A 16,665-nucleotide genomic window follows, 5' to 3' on the forward strand; every position below is an offset into this window, starting at 1 on the left:
TAACCCAGTGAAGAAATGGGCAGAAAACATGAATAGACACTTCTCTAAAGAAGACATCCAGATGGCCAACAGGCACATGAAAAGATGTTCAGCGTCGCTCCTTATCAGGGAAATACAAATCAAAACCACACTCAGGTATCACCTCACGCCAGTCAGAGTGGCCAAAATGAACAAATCAGGAGACTCTAGATGCTGGAGAGGATGTGGAGAAACGGGAACCCTCTTGCACTGTTGGTGGGAATGCAAATTGGTGCAGCCGCTCTGGAAAGCAGTGTGGAGGTTCCTCAGAAAATTAAAAATAGACCTACCCTATGACCCAGCAATAGCACTGCTAGGAATTTATCCAAGGGACACAGGAGTACCGATGCATAGGGGCACTTGTACCCCAATGTTCATAGCAGCACTCTCAACAATAGCCAAATTGTGGAAAGAGCCTAAATGTCCATCAACTGATGAATGGATAAAGAAATTGTGGTTTATATACACAATGGAATACTACGTGGCAATGAGAAAAAATGAAATATGGCCTTTTGTAGCAACGTGGATGGAACTGGAGCGTGTGATGCTAAGTGAAATAAGCCATACAGAGAAAGACAGATACCATATGGTTTCACTCTTATGTGGATCCTGAGAAACTTAACAGGAACCCATGGGGGAGGGGAAGAAAAAAAAAAAAAGAGGTTAGAGTGGGAGAGAGGCAAAGCATAAGAGACTGTTAAAAACTGAGAACAAACTGAGGGTTGATGGGGGGTGGGAGGGAGGAGAGGGTGGGTGATGGGTATTGAGGAGGGCACCTTTTGGGATGAGCACTGGGTGTTGTATGGAAACCAATTTGACAATAAATTTCATATTAAAAAAAAAGAAAGATGTTTTCTAAACATAAAAGAAAGTATGTAAATTTCAAAGAAAAAAAATAAATGTAACTACAAAAAGTAAGAAGAAACATGTACCTCAAAAGAATAAATACATTGAAGATACTTATCAAATCAGGAAAAACACTAAGAACAAATATAACATGTGGTTAAAATTGTATTACTATATAAAAATTCAACATAAGTGAATAAGGGGGAAAATCTTTCCAATAGAAAAATAGGCAAAAAGCACAAAGAGAAATTTAACAGAAGATCAAATACTAAAACTAAAAGTATATTAAAATGCTTCAAATCACCAGTAACCAAATAAATTCAATCTGAAGCAGGAATAAGGTAACATTTTGCTCATCAAATTAATTAGACTACTTCATTACTGGCTAGTGTGTGGTAAGATAAGACATCTCAAACATTGATAATTAAGAGCAAACTGATTCAAAAACTTTTTAAAAAGCCATCTGGAAAAATCTATCAAGAGCCTTAAAAATGTTCATTTCCCCTTACTTAAATCCATATGTAGGGTCATATGCTTCTAAATGGTAATAAATACTTAGGAAAAAATACATTTATTTCTGGTTTGATAACCAAAATAAAAATTATAAATAATAGGAAATATAAATTAAATGAACCGAATGTCAGCATAAATTATGACACATTTAGATAAAAGAATTATTGTAAACATAAAAATTGTTTATGTCAAACTTTTGGTGATTGTGCAAATAAATTTTAATTGGCTGTTCATTGAAACAGTAGGAGAAATGTAGAGCATATTTTTAAACGGATATGGATTTTTTTCTGTGGTGGGGTGAGGAATGTTTGCAGCAGGAAGTCCCAGTTGAGCTCTCTCTCTTTATGGAATGCAGATATATCTGGGAACTTGGATACATTTGTAAGGTGGACCTATCAGAAGTCTGCTCGGAAATATTCCATTCTAAAATAAAAGGAATACTGGATACTGAAAAAAAAAATGCAGCAATAGACATACAGAAAAAAGAGGAATCCAAGAGTATCACTAAAGAAAGTCAGCACACCATGAAAGAGAGCAAGAGAAGAATCAGAGAAAAACTATAAAACAACCACAAAAACAAGTAACAAAATATAAATAAATACATAATTAACAAAAATTACTTTGAATGTAAATGGACTAAACATTCTGATCAAAAGACATAGAGTGACAGAATGGATTAAAAAAAAACAAGACCCATCTATATGCTGCCTAAAACAGGCTCCTTTCAGTGCTAAAGATACATGCAGATTGAAAGTGAGGGAATGGAGAAACATTTGTCATGCAAATTAATGTTAAAAGAAAGCTGGAGTGACAATACTTACATTGGACAAGATAGACTTGAAAACAAAGACTAAAACAAGAGACAAAGGAAGATACTATATAATAATAAAAGGGACAATCCAAAAAGACTATATAACAATTGTAAATATTTATGCATTGAACATGGAAGCACCCAAATACATAACACAGTTAATAACAAACATAAAGAAATTAATCGGTAGTAATAGGATACAGTAAGGGACTTTAACACCTCACTTACAATGGACAATTGGACAAATCATCCAAATAGAAAATAAACAAGAAAACAGTGACTTTTCCAGAACACACTAGACCAGATGGATTTAACAGATATATTAAGAACACTGCATCCTAAACAGCAGAATACACATTCATGTCAAGTGTACATGGAATATTCTCCAGAGAAGATTACATATTAGTCCAAAAAAAGTCTCAACAATTGAAAAAAAATTGAAGTAATTCCATGCATTTCTTCTGACCACAATGCTATGAAACTAGAAATCAATTACAAGGGAAAAATATGGAAAGATCACAAATACATGAAGGATAAATAACATGCTACTAAACAACGAATGGGTTGACAAAGGAAGCAAAGAAGAAATAAAAAAAAATACATGGAGACAAATGAAAATGCGAACACAACAGTCCGAAATCTTTGGGATGCAACAAAACCTTTTTAAGAGGGAAGTTAATAGTAATACAGGCCCATATTAAGAAACAAGAAAAATATCAAATAAATAAGGTAACCTTGCACCTAAAGGAGCTAGAAAATAAAAGAAAAAACAAAACTCAAAACCAGCAGGAGGAAGGACATAATAAAGATTAGGGCTGAAATAAATAATATAGAAACTGAAATAAACAATAGAACAGATCAATTAAACCAAGAGCTAATTCTGTGAAAAGATCAACAAAATTGATAAGTCTCTAGACAGACTCATAAAAAAAGAGAACGCGGACAAAATCACAAATAAAAGAGGAGAAATAAGTGACACCATAGAAATGCAAACAATTACAAGACAATATTATGAAAAGTTATATGCCAACAAATTGGACAACCTAGGATAAATGGATAAATTCCTATAAACATATAAACTATTAAAACTGAAGAAGGAAGAAACAGAAAATTTGAACAGATCTATTACCAGCAATGAAATTGAATCAGTAAAAAAAAAAAAAAACCAAAAACAAAAACTCCCTACAAACAAAAGTCCAGGACCAGATGGCTTCACAGGCAAATTCTACCAAACATTAAAGAAGAGTTAATACCTATTCTTCTCAAACTATTCCAAAATATAGAAAAAGAGGAAAAATTTCCAAATTCTTTCTATGAGGCCAGCATTACCCTGATACCAAAACTGGAAAAAGATATCATACAAAGAAGAGAACTGCATGCCAAGATCTCTGATGAACATAGATGCAAAAATCCTCAAAATGTTAGGAAACCAAATTCCACAATACTTCAAAAAATTATTCATCATTATCAGTGAGATTTATTCCTGGTATGCAAGCATGGTTCAATATTTGGAAATTAATCATTGTGATACATTACGTCAATAAGAGAAAGTATAAAAGCCATGTGATCATTTCAAAAGATGCAGAAAAAGTATTTGACAAAATATAACATCCATTCTTGATAAAAACCCAAAAGAAAGTAGAATTAGAGGAAGTATACCTCAACATAATAAAAGTCTTATATGAAAAAGTCGCAGTAAACATCATAGTCAATGTGGAAAAACAGAGAGCTTTTTCCCTCAGGTCAAGAACAAAATAAGCATGTCCACTCCCATCACTTTTACTCAACATAGAATTAGAAGTCTTAGACACAGCAATCAGACATAAAAAAGAAATAAAAGGCATCAAAATTGGCAAGAAAGAAGTAAAACTTTCACTATTTGCAGACGACATGCTACTATATACAGAAAACCCACAAGACTTGACCAGAAAACTACTAGAACTGATAGATGAATTCCATAAAGTTTCAGGGTACAAAATCAATATACAGAAATCCACCACACTTCTGCACACTAATAATGAAACAGAAGAAAATAAATTAAGAAAACAGTCCCATTTATAACTGCACCAAAAAAAAAAAAAAAAACCCATACCTAGGAATAACCTTAACCAGTGTACAGGTGAAAGACCCGTACACTGAAAACTATAAAACTCTAATGAAAGAAATTGAAGACAACACAAAGAAATGTAAAGGCATTCATATGCTCATGAGTTGTAAAAACAAATATTGTTAAAATGTCTATACTACCCAGAAAAATCTATACATTTAATGTAGTCCCTATGAAAATACCAACAGCATTTTTCATGGAACTGGAACAAATAATGCTAAAGTGTGTATGGAACCACAAAAGATCCCAAATAGCCAAAGGAATCTTGAAAAAGAAAAACAAAATGAGGGGATAGCAATTCCAGGTTTCAAGTTATACTATAAAGCTGTAGCAATCAAAACAGTATGCTAGTGACACAAAAATAAACCCATAGACCAATAGAACAGAATAGAGAGCCCAGAAATAAATCCATGATTATATGGTCGATTAATCTTCAAAAAAGCAGGAAAGAATATGCAATGGGAAAATAAAAACACCAGTCTCTTCAACAAATGGTGTTGGGGAAGCTGGAGAGCAACATGCAAAAAAATGGAACTGGACCACTTTCTTATATCATACACAAAAATAAACTCAAAATGGATTAAGGACCTGAATGTAAGACCTGGAACCATAAAAACCCAAGAAGAGAGAACAGGAAATAATTTCTCTGACACAGGCTGTAGAAACTTTTTCCTAGATATGTCTCCTGATGCAAGGGAAACAAAAGCAAAAATAAACTGTTGGGACAGTGCGGTTGGGTGGCTCAGTCGGTTAAGCGGCTGACTTTGGCTCAGGTCATGATCTCACGGTTTGCGGGTTCCAGCCCCACGTTGGGCTCTGTGCTGACAGCTCAGAGTCTGGAGCCTGTTTCGGATTCTGTGTCTCCCTCTCTCTCTGCCCCTCTCTTGCTCGCACTCTGTCTCTCTCTCTAAAAAATCAATAAACATTAAAGAAATTGAAAAAAAAAAAGATGTATTCTTTAAAAAAATTTTAAAAAATAAACTATTGGGACTAAATCAAAATAAAAACTTCCTGCACAGCAAAGGAAATAACGAACAAAAGTTAACTGGCAACCTCCTGAATAGAAGACATTTGTAAATGACATATCTAATAAATGGTTAGTATCTTAAATATATAAAACACTTATACAACTCAACACCCCCAAAACAAGTAACCCAATTAAAAATGAGCAGAAGACTTGAATAGACATTTCTCCAAAGAAGAGTAAAGATGGCCGACAGACACATGAAAAGATGCTTGACATCACTCATCATCATCAGGGGAATGCAAAGCAGAACAACAATAAGATATCACCTCACACCTATCAGAATGGCTAAAAAAAAAAAAAAAAAAAAACTTAAGAAACAACAAGTGTTGGTGAGGATGTGGAGAATAGGAACCCTCATATATTGTTGGTGTGAATGCAAACTGGTGCAGCCAATGAGGAAGGCAGTATGGTGGTTCCTCAAAAATTCAAAATAGAACTACCCTATGATCCAGGAATCACACTACTGAGTATTTACCCAAAGAATATTTAAAAAAAAAATTTAATGTTTATTTATTTTTGAGAGAGAGAGAGAGAGAGAATGAGAATGAGAGCATGAGTGGGGGAGGGGCATTAGGGAGAGACCCTGATCTGAAGCAGGCTCCAGGCTCCAAGCTGTCACCACAGAGCCCAAGGCAAGGCCCGAACCCACAAAACGTGAGATCATGACCTGAGTCAAAGTCAGACACTCAATTGACTGAGTCATGCAGGCACCCCTACCCAAAGAATATCAAAACACTAATTTGAAAAGATATATGTATCCCTATGTTTATTGCAGCATTATTTACATTAGCCAAACTATGGAAGCAGTCCAAGTGTCTGGACTGGATGAATGGATAATATATACATGTATATACATACATATATGATTATTATCACTCAGCCATAAAAAAGAATAAAATCTTGTCATTTGCAACAACATGGATGGATTTAGAGAGTATAATGCTAAGGAAGATAAGCCAGTCAGAGAAAGACAAATGCCATATGATTTCACTCATACGTGGAGTTTAAGAAACAAAACAAACAAATGAAAAAGAGAGACAAACCAAAAAACAAACTCTGAACTATAGAGAACAAATAGATCATTACCAGAGGGGAGGTAGGTGAGGGGAATGAGTGAAATAGGTGATAGGAAATAAAGAGCACATGTATCTGGATGAACACTGAGTAATATATGCAACTTGAATCACTATATTGTACACTTGAAACTAATATAACACTGTATGTTAACTACATAGGAATTAAAATTAAAAAAAAAAAAGAACTTGAAAGCCACAGAGAATGGTACCTCAATTCCCTCTTATAAAACATAGTATTCTGGGAACACCTGGGCGGCTCAGTTGGTTAAGCATCCAACTCTTGATCTCAGCTGATATCTTTATCTCAGGATTGTGAATTCAAGCCCCTCACTGGGCTCTACACTGGGTGTGAAGCCTACTTAAAAAAATAAAACAAAACCAAAAAACAACATACTATTTTTATCATGAGGCTGAATGGAAGAAAGGATGTTTGGAAATAGTATTTGGCAACTGATGAGGGATAAAATGGTTGTCATTAGTTGAGAGTTCACTCTGTGTCAAATACTACTTGTTGTAGGTAGAATTTGTGTGGACAAACTCCTTTAATCTCACAATAATCTCTATTTTAAAGATAAGAAAATATTATACTAGACAGAAAGTCCAAGTAACTCACACAAATATGGAAAAAATGGCAATGTGAACACAGAATACCTCATTTTAAATAATTCTACCGTAATTATAAAGCCACTTATGAATTACTTAATTATTATAAAGGTCTATAAAGGGTATTAGGTTGAAGATGAATCACTGTATTGAAGAAATGGTTGGGATATTTGAGCTTCCCCTTCAAAAGAATAATCACAGAACATTAGAATCTCAGAATTTTAAGATGTTTAAGATTTAACACAATTAAATTATTTGCTGGTGAAGAAATTGAGCCATAGAGAAATTGAGACAAATAAAAAAGATATTACAGCATCAGGGCTATAGAATAGAGTTCTGCTTATCACTCTATTGCTCTTTTCTCCATATCACATTATCTCATTTGAGAGAGATTATTGGAGGAATATTTGTTTGGTGCTCAGTTTTGTTGGAAGCTCTGAGCATTCTTTTTTTTTTTTTTTTTCAAAGTAAAAAATCAGCTTTATACATAAATTCAGAAGTTTGAAAACACTAGGATGCTTTTTTTTGGGTTTTAATGCTGAACTGATGTGTATGTATAATAGAAATGCAAGCCCTACACAAATGAAGAATTTGCCTACACTTAATTATTTTTGTGGTCATTAATAGTAATTGCCCTTGTTGGATTAACATACAGCTCAAGAAATTTGCCAAATTGTTTAGGAATATATATTGTCATTACTATTTTACAGATGATGAAATTGAAGAAATGGTAAATCAAGTTTTTAGGCTTATAACTGTCATATCCATTTCATTTTGATAAATTTTGGACATTTGGAGAAATTCCTATTCTACAGTCAAATTCAAAATTCTATAGGCAAAAGTAGTATTTACTTTGATAAATTTTTAAAATTATAATTAAAAAGTAAAAAGCAGAGCTTATGAAGAGTAAATGAAATAAAATCAAATGAAAATGTTGCACAGATAAGTTATCTTCTCAAAAATTCATTTGCAAGTTTTAAATATTAATTTTGTTTGGGATACTTATTTCATTTACTGCATGCCTGCTTTCACTCTGGTGGGAGTGGTACAAAACTATACCATATGACTTAGTCATTCTCAAGGTTAGTTGAAATACACAGGAAACCTATTAAATGGAGATGTGTCAAAATGTTACATAAATACAAATGAGAGTTAAATTCACTCAGGAAGCTTGAGAAAAGAATTGTGAGTAATATTTGTTAGCAGACAGCACCACCTGATTAGAGGTTTGTGGGAATGGTTTAGGGAATCAAGGAAGATAGATGAAATGGAGGAATTTAGAGTCCTTTAAAGCAGAGCTTGAATCCTGGTTATGGGACTATGGTCAAGTTATTCATATGTCTAGGCTTCATGGTCCTCACTTGTGCAATGAAGATAATAATGCCTACCCAACAGGGGTGCCTGGGTGGCTCAGTCGGTTAAGCGTCCGACTACGGCTCAGGTCATGATCTCACGGTCCATGAGTTAGAGCCCCGCGTCGGGCTCTGGGCTGACGGCTCAGAGCCTGGAGCCTGCTTCCAATTCTGTGTCTCCCTCTCTCTCTGCCCCTCCCCCATTTATTCTCTGTCTCTCTCTGTCTCAAAAATAAATAAACGTTAAAAAAAAATTAAATAAATAAATAAATAAATAAATAAATAAATAATGCCTACCCAACAAAGTTGTGATTACAGCTAATGTATATAAAGTGCCTGGCACATGGGTAGTACTCAATAAAGGATAAGAATATCTTTAACAGAAGCCAAAATAGAAAGCAGATTTAAGTTCTATGGAAGAAAGAGTTTATGTAAAATCATAAAGTTATAAAATGAAAGCCCTAGTGTTCTCACCCTTGGAAACCTCATTCATCCTACAGTCTGAATTTTCTTATAAAAAAGAAATTTCTTGCCTAATTTCAGGTGTTTAGCCAGACCTGTATTATGGTCTGAATAGTGTCCCCCTCCCTACCCAAATTCATATGTGGAAGGTATAATACCCAATATGATGGTATTTGCAGTTGAAACCTTTGGGGGTAATTAGGGGTAGATGAGGTCATGAAGGTGTGGCCCTGGTCCCATGGAATTAGTGCCCCTATAAGAAGAGACACCAGAGAGTTTACTCTTTCTCTTTGTACACACAAGGTTATGTGAGTATACAGCCAGATGGCACCCACCTAAAGAGCAAGAGAAGAGGCCTTAGAAACAAATCTGCCTACTGGCACCATAATCTCAGACTTCCCAACCCCTAGAACTATAATCAGTTAAACTTCTATTGTGGAATCCACCTCATCTACGGCATTTTATTAGGGCAGCTCAAGCAGACTAATATATTCTATAATACCAGACATGAATATCCAGCAGTCCATTTGACACCCCCACTTGTAAATAATCTTATAGACATCTTATAGTGGTCTCTCTGCTTTCACCCTTGTCTCTTTACAATCTGTTTTCACGCAGGATTTAGAATCATATTGTTTAAATATTTGATTTAAATAATTCCCTTTCAGGAATCCTTCTGGAGGCTTCCCACAGTACCAAGAATAAAATGCACACTCCTTAACAAGGCTCTCTAGGTTTTTTTCTTATCCAGTGTCCATCTTTGTTTCCAAATTCATTTCAATACACTGTGCCCCAGCTATAGAAACTTTCTTAGAGTCTTGAGTATAAAAACTCGTTCCAACAAAGTACTGTTTCCTGTGTCCTGAATGCTTACCTATTTATTCTTCACATGGCTCCTTCTCCACATCAGGTCTCAACTCACTCTTCCTCAGAGAGGGCTTCTCTGACCACCCCATCTAACTAGGACTCTACCTATTTTTTTCCTAGTTATTCTGTGCAGTTAAACATGTATTTGTTTGCTTGTTGTTTCTATCATTTCAGCTAAACAAAAAGTTGTATAAGAATATGTATCTGTCTTTTTCACAACTGCTTACTTGTTCTGAGAAGTCCTTCATCAAATTCCTCTTTATAATGCTGAAACATGCCTCCTATCCTCACATACGAAAACTTAAAATTACTACTTTTCTTTTCATAGGAAATAGGATTCAAAGATTATTACTTTTTATCATTATTAGATAATCAAATTAAGATCTGTATGATTTCATAAAAATAAAACACACACATTTCAACAAACTGAGTAATGCTTAGGTTGTTATGTTGATATTATCAGAGTATGGAGTGGGATCTAATAATCAAATACATTTCAAATGAGCTAGGTGTTATGATTAAGTTTCACCATGACCAAATATTTCTGCACCTGGAAGGTAATAATGGGGCGAGGAAGGTGTGATTTCTTTCAATCACATCAACATAGTTAAAACATGATGTTATTCATTATTATGAATAGTAGAAAACCTTTTGATTTGTTATATATATGACTATAATAGTTTTATATATTATATATACATTAGTAATTAATATATATTAATATTATATATAATATATAATAATATTTATTAATATATTAAGAATTGATATATTTTAAGAATATATTAAGAATTTACTTTAGGCCTATGTCAGAAAAGAAAGATACTCTTAAGTAATAGTTAGTACTTAGCATAGGGTATGGCATAGAGTAGCCCCTCTAGCATACATTAAATAAATTGATAAGTGAATTGAACTGAAGAGTGCCTGAAAAGGAAAGGCTGTGGTCAGAAAGGAAAGGTCTTCTATGCCACAATAATGAATTGAAAATATATTCTTTAAAAGACCAAGAGTCATCAAAAAATTTTAAACAAAAAATGAAATGATACAGTTAGATTGGTGCTTTAAAAATCATCATTCTGGGAATATAGTAATAGAGTTGAAAGATTAAAATTGACAAGCAATGTTTTTCCAAGGTATTTCAGAGATTACTGTAATTTTGCATGAAAGAAATTACCAAAGTCTTATCTGAAATACTTGCCATTAAGATGCAAAAAGAATGCAGATGCAAGAAGCTCAGTGGTAAATTTGTAAATTGTGCATAACAGGGAAGAAGCTGAGCTGACACAATGACTTCTGTCCTTAGGAGTAGGGGGACACTGTGGCAGAGTAACCAAACCTGAGGCTGATGTTGGTAGTATGGAGTTAAGTGTGTTTTATAGCATTCATTATTTAAGTAGGACCTGCACATGGACATATCTAGGAACCTTTTAGAAATACTGATGTGGACATCAGAGGAGAGTTGGAGAAATAGACTAGGAAGTCATCACATAGCAGGCAGAAGATGTAGGGCTGTAGGCCACCTTAGGAACCTTGACTTGTTCAGATAGAAGCAGTGAAATATTAAAGGAATTTGAGCAGAATTCTGTCATGGCCTGAGTCACATTTTAGAACTTTCCTGTTTACTGGTTGATTGAGAATAGATGTAGGAAGCAAGTGTTAAAGAGACAATTAGAAATTGCCATTGTAATCCAAGCAAGAGTACAAAATAACTTCCACCACCATGGTAGCAGTGGGTAGCAGAGTGATACATTCTGAATGTTTCAAAGTCTGAGCTACCAGGCTTTGTTAGGATATGGGAGATTGAAAGGAGTCATGGATGTCTATAATGATTTTGACCTGAGCAATTGGAAAATAGAGTTGCCATCAAATGAGGTTGAGATGTCCAGCCTAAGAGTTCAGTTTGGGCTATTTCAGGTTTCAGTGTCAATTAGACACTCATGTGGAGATGTCCAGCAGGCTGCAGTTGGATATATAAGCCTGGAATATGGGATGTCATATATACACATATATACGTATACATAGTTTTGTATAGATATATATATAAAATATATAGTTATATATATAATATATATATAATATATATATACATATATATATCAACAGATATAATACCTTGAGACTGAATGAGAAACCAAAGAAATGAGTGTAGCAATTGAAGAAAGAGGATCCAAGACCTTAGTCCTTTGGCATTACTATATTTAGAGATCAGGGAGAAGAGGCAGAGTCAGCAAAGGACACTGGGAAGAAATGATTGACATGTTAGGAAAACAAAACAAAACAAAACAGTAGTTTGTAATGTCCTAAAGCATTAGAGAAGAAAGTATGTCAAGGAGGAATAAGTGACCAACTGTGGAAAATACTGTCTAGTAAGTCAAGTAAGATGAGATTTTGATACTTACTCTTTGATTTTACGACATGGAGGGATTGGTGAACTTGAAAGGAGCACCTTTTTTATGGAGTATAAAGCAAACATTGTCTCTAGAGTAAGGCCTGAAGAGGATCAAGGACAGGTATTAGAAAATATAAACTACTCTTCTGTAGATTTTTTGTGAAAAGGATTTTGTAAAAACAAGGAGGTAGATAATTGGGAAGAGGTGTCAAGAGAAGGATTTCTTTCTCTTAAGAGTAGGGAGAACATATTTGTAGGCTGAGAGAAATGAGCCAATAGAGAGCAAAATACTGATAATCTAGAAAGAGAGGAGAGAAATGTCAGCACAATGTTCTGGAGAGGCAATAGGGGTGGGTTCTAGTGTACACAGGACTGTAGATACTCTTCTGTGTAACAAACAGTAAGGCAGACATGTGGGTTCAGATGCTGGAAGGTGAACGGGTGTCTTCAGAAGCTCTCTTCTGAATGCTTGAGCTTTCTTGGTGAAATTAGAAACCAAATCATCAATGAATGGGAAGCTGAGAGAGAAGATATTGGCGGCTAAAAAAGAAATAAGGTGTGAAATAGTTATCCAAGAAAGTGGGAAAGTACCTGGACTCCTGAAGTGTGGTATGACTGAAAGGCAGTATTAGGAGCCAACTTGACATTTGTGGCCATAACATTAAGGAGAGAGCAGTGAATAGTGTTCTGAGATTGTCCTTATGGTGTTCAGCTGTACAGATATAGGTATGAAAAAGAAAGACTGAGTTAATCAGGATTTTAGTTTTGCTCAAGAGAGTGTCATGAAAGGAGAGAGGGGCAAGAGAGATAGAGATACAAGAGAATAAATGTAATGAATGACAATGGAATTTCAACTACTGAAGGAGGATGAAAAGAATACTGACCAAAAGGGGTGAATGAATAAGTTGATGAGGTTGACCATATCATTAGTGTAGACATGCTGAAATAATTTAGAGGTGAGAGTGCTGGGACTAATCTGCCTGAATATTGAATTCACACACACAAAGAATGGCAATGGTACTCCCAGAAATCAGGGGTATGACATGAGATTCAGTAGAGCTAGGTGATATACTTTTGGGATCCAGGAGTTCTAATGAAAGGGAAACAAGAGGTCATTAACAATGGAAATGAGGAAATATCTCACTCTGAGGCCCAGGGGTTTGAGGGAAAATGTATACTTCTTGGGTGGTGTGCAGGGGAAGCAGTGTCCTTAGTGGAGATGTAGTTCTCTTACAGATCAAGAAGGTGTGCTGAATGTTCAAAGGGGAGTTTGAAGGGTTGTGCAACTGCTGCACTATCAATGACAGAAGGCAAAGGTGAAGGATTTGGGAAGGTGAAGGATGAGATAGAGAGAAAAAAAGTACACAGTAAGTAAGATTCCATAGGCAGAGAAAGTCAACTAAAACAAGAAGCCATATAAGGACAGAATGTGGAAAACACTAAAAGTAAATAATAAGCATAGGGAGAAGACACAGTGATAGGAGAAAATAATGAGTGTCACTACAGGTGAGGTAAGAAAGAATAACATTCTTCATGTGATTGCTCATTTCTTACTTATGATACAATTGCATTTTATGCCATTTTCCATCTCTCCTCTTCACTCTTCACATTCAGGTTTTATAAAAGATTAAGCAAGATGTCAAGCGGCACATGTTACCTCCTTACAAGTTATCCAGGAAGGCTAGGATTCCTTTAAAGGGCTATTTAGAGACTATGATTCTTTAGTATAGATGCCACAACCTTTTTGTCACTCTACAGAGAAAAGTTCTAGTTTTGCTCCAAAGAGCTGCTTCAGAATGCTTTGTATTCTTCTCAATGCTCAGCCTAAACCAGAGGCAAAACAGAGGTATTCTCTCTTCTGACCAGAGCAGAAAGGCCAAGGAAACACAATGTTTAGTTCCTTGATATTTCCAAAGAGTTCTTGTGGATCAAGGGTGAACTCAACCCTACTCCCACCCTACAATTTATTCATGGCCTAAGAAATAAGTAGTGATGTTGTGCACACATGGTAATAATTAATTGGATTTATATTCTTGGACAGAGTCCAGAGATATAAGCTTCAGATAAAATTTGCTTGCTGTCCAATATTTTCACTGTTTTGGCAAGCTGATAAATTTAAGTAAATGAAAAGATGTCCTTATTTTTAAAATCTTGATTTTCATATAGGTATTTTTTGAGTTTTCAGTTAATTTAAAAGTGAGATAATTTAACAAATTTATTTAAATGTAATCAGCTTGGGTTTGATTATTGTGTATTTATTCAGTCCTTTTGTGATTATGCTTTTCTCAAATAACAATGTTCCTGAGGAAATTACTGCTACTCATATATTTTGTTCAGTGAAATTTAATCTAGCAAATAAAAATCAAAGAGATGACACAATGTTTCTGACAGAGATCAAATCAGAGCTGGTTTGTGTAAATGTTTTGCCTTAAATGCTATATTTTGAAGAACACCTTTCTGCACATTTTCCAGAAAGTAACCAAACTCTTCTGTGCTTTTTATGATCTTTATTAACTAACACTTTCTATTTTTGTGTGGCTTAAAACCATGCACAATACACTAGAGTTGCAAAAATGTCTGTAGTTTGTTGCAGTTTAGAGTGAGGAGGAACTAGGATAAAAACAGAGTGATTCTTGATCATTTTCAGCTTCTGTTGAAGTTAGAACTGGTTAAGAAAACAGCAAAAATCATCTTGAAATTTTAGATAATGCTGTCTATAAAATCAAGGTGACTCCTAAAACCATCTTCATATTGAGACTAATTCATTTTAAACCTTAATGTCCATAGGATTTAAACTTATTAAAATGTATATTTAGTGGAAAAACAACAAGAACAAGAACACTAGCTTTTAAATCTCATCAGAAATGGGACTTCATGCACTTGTTTCCACAATTTTGTTCTTAACTAAACTGAAATGGCATCTGTAATGTATTCTCTCATTTATGTGCCGATGAAAAACGTTTGCACTTCTTCAACTCCATGTTGCTAAAGGGCAGAGGTCTTTGAAGAGTGACTTGCAGTATCAAACACTACCTCATGAAGTCCTCCATCTTAGGGCTGAGGCAACAATGATACCTGATTTTTATTGAGAAAAGTGTCTGACTTGATTCTACTCAGCAGTCTCTTAGACATTGGCTTGTTCTCTCTCCCCAGATTCTCTGACTCCAAAGATTTAAATAAGACCTGCTGCTTAGGCCCTGCTTTTCTCTCAACTGAGACAGACTCCACAAAGGAAGAAGTAAGGTGATTTGGGATGACTTGCTTTTAGTAAACTCACATTTGCTCCTAGTGATCAGTGAGTGGGTTTTTAACTAAGTCTTTAGATTGTCTGTCAGTCTATTTTACTATTTAGGTGGACAGTCACTGTCAAGTACCCACTTTTTATATCACTTACAAAATTGTGGTCTTCCATGTTTGAATACCTTTACCATCCAATATGACGTCCTTGGAAGTTGATTTAGTAAGACACCACTGTACATTTTTCATACAACCTAGGACATAACTTATCTAGATATAGAAGCTTCCTTTGCTGGATCAATCACTCCTTTAACCCCATTTCCCCAACTCTATCAATGCTGTCTGCATACAAGACTTGTGACTGCATGATCCACATCTTTTATACACAGTAACTCACCATTATGTTGCCTTTAAAATGCTATCATTTGCGGACCTGATCCTTCAAACAATTTGTTATCAGAAATAAACTACTGATTTATAGTTACAGACACTTTAATAATTGATTGATGAAAATTCACTGAGTATATATTAAGGTTCATTTTATTGTCCTCATTATTCATTTAGACAGTTTGAAGTAAAATCTGTGTTATTTTTAAATTTTTTTTCTTTTCTTTCAGGTTTGCTGAAATGTATCCCTCTTAACAGGATTAATTTGGCTACTACCATTTGTGTAGTTTGTACATTTCATGTGGTATTTTAATGTCCCAGTCTATTAGTATATGTAATGAAAATATCATAATATTTGAAATAAAAAAATAATTTGCCTTTTATTAATACTTATGTATAAATAATAGCATGGGAGAATGATAATTTATAAATGTTTATACTAGAGTCTTATGAGTATTATGAGTACAGAGCCATTAAAACCACAAAACAAGAGGGGCGCCTGGGTGGCGCAGTCGGTTAAGCATCCGACTTCAGCCAGGTCACGATCTCGCGGTCCGTGAGTTCGAGCCCCGCGTCAGGCTCTGGGCTGATGGCTCAGAGCCTGGAGCCTGTTTCCGATTCTGTGTCTCCCTCTCTCTCTGCCCCTCCCCCCCTCATGCTCTGTCTCTCTCTTTCCCAAAAAAAAAAAAAAAAAAAAAAAAAAAAAGTTGAAGAAAAACCACAAAACAAGAAACAGAACAATCTTACTGATACATTGGGATAAATAACCACTTGTCTCTTAATCAGTGAGTTTGGAGAAGAACTATGGACAATTGTGTCACTGAATTCATATGGTTTTCCACAATGCTTTTGAGCTGGCATAAATAAAATAACAGATTTGGGCTATAAAATACAGAGTGATTCAAAGCTTTAGGGGTATGTATATGTATGTATATGTATATATATATATATATATATACATATACATACA

The sequence above is a fragment of the Herpailurus yagouaroundi genome, unplaced genomic scaffold, assembly GCF_014898765.1.
Source record: "Herpailurus yagouaroundi ecotype Mexico unplaced genomic scaffold, PumYag 29, whole genome shotgun sequence".
Lineage (NCBI taxonomy): Eukaryota > Metazoa > Chordata > Mammalia > Carnivora > Felidae > Herpailurus > Herpailurus yagouaroundi.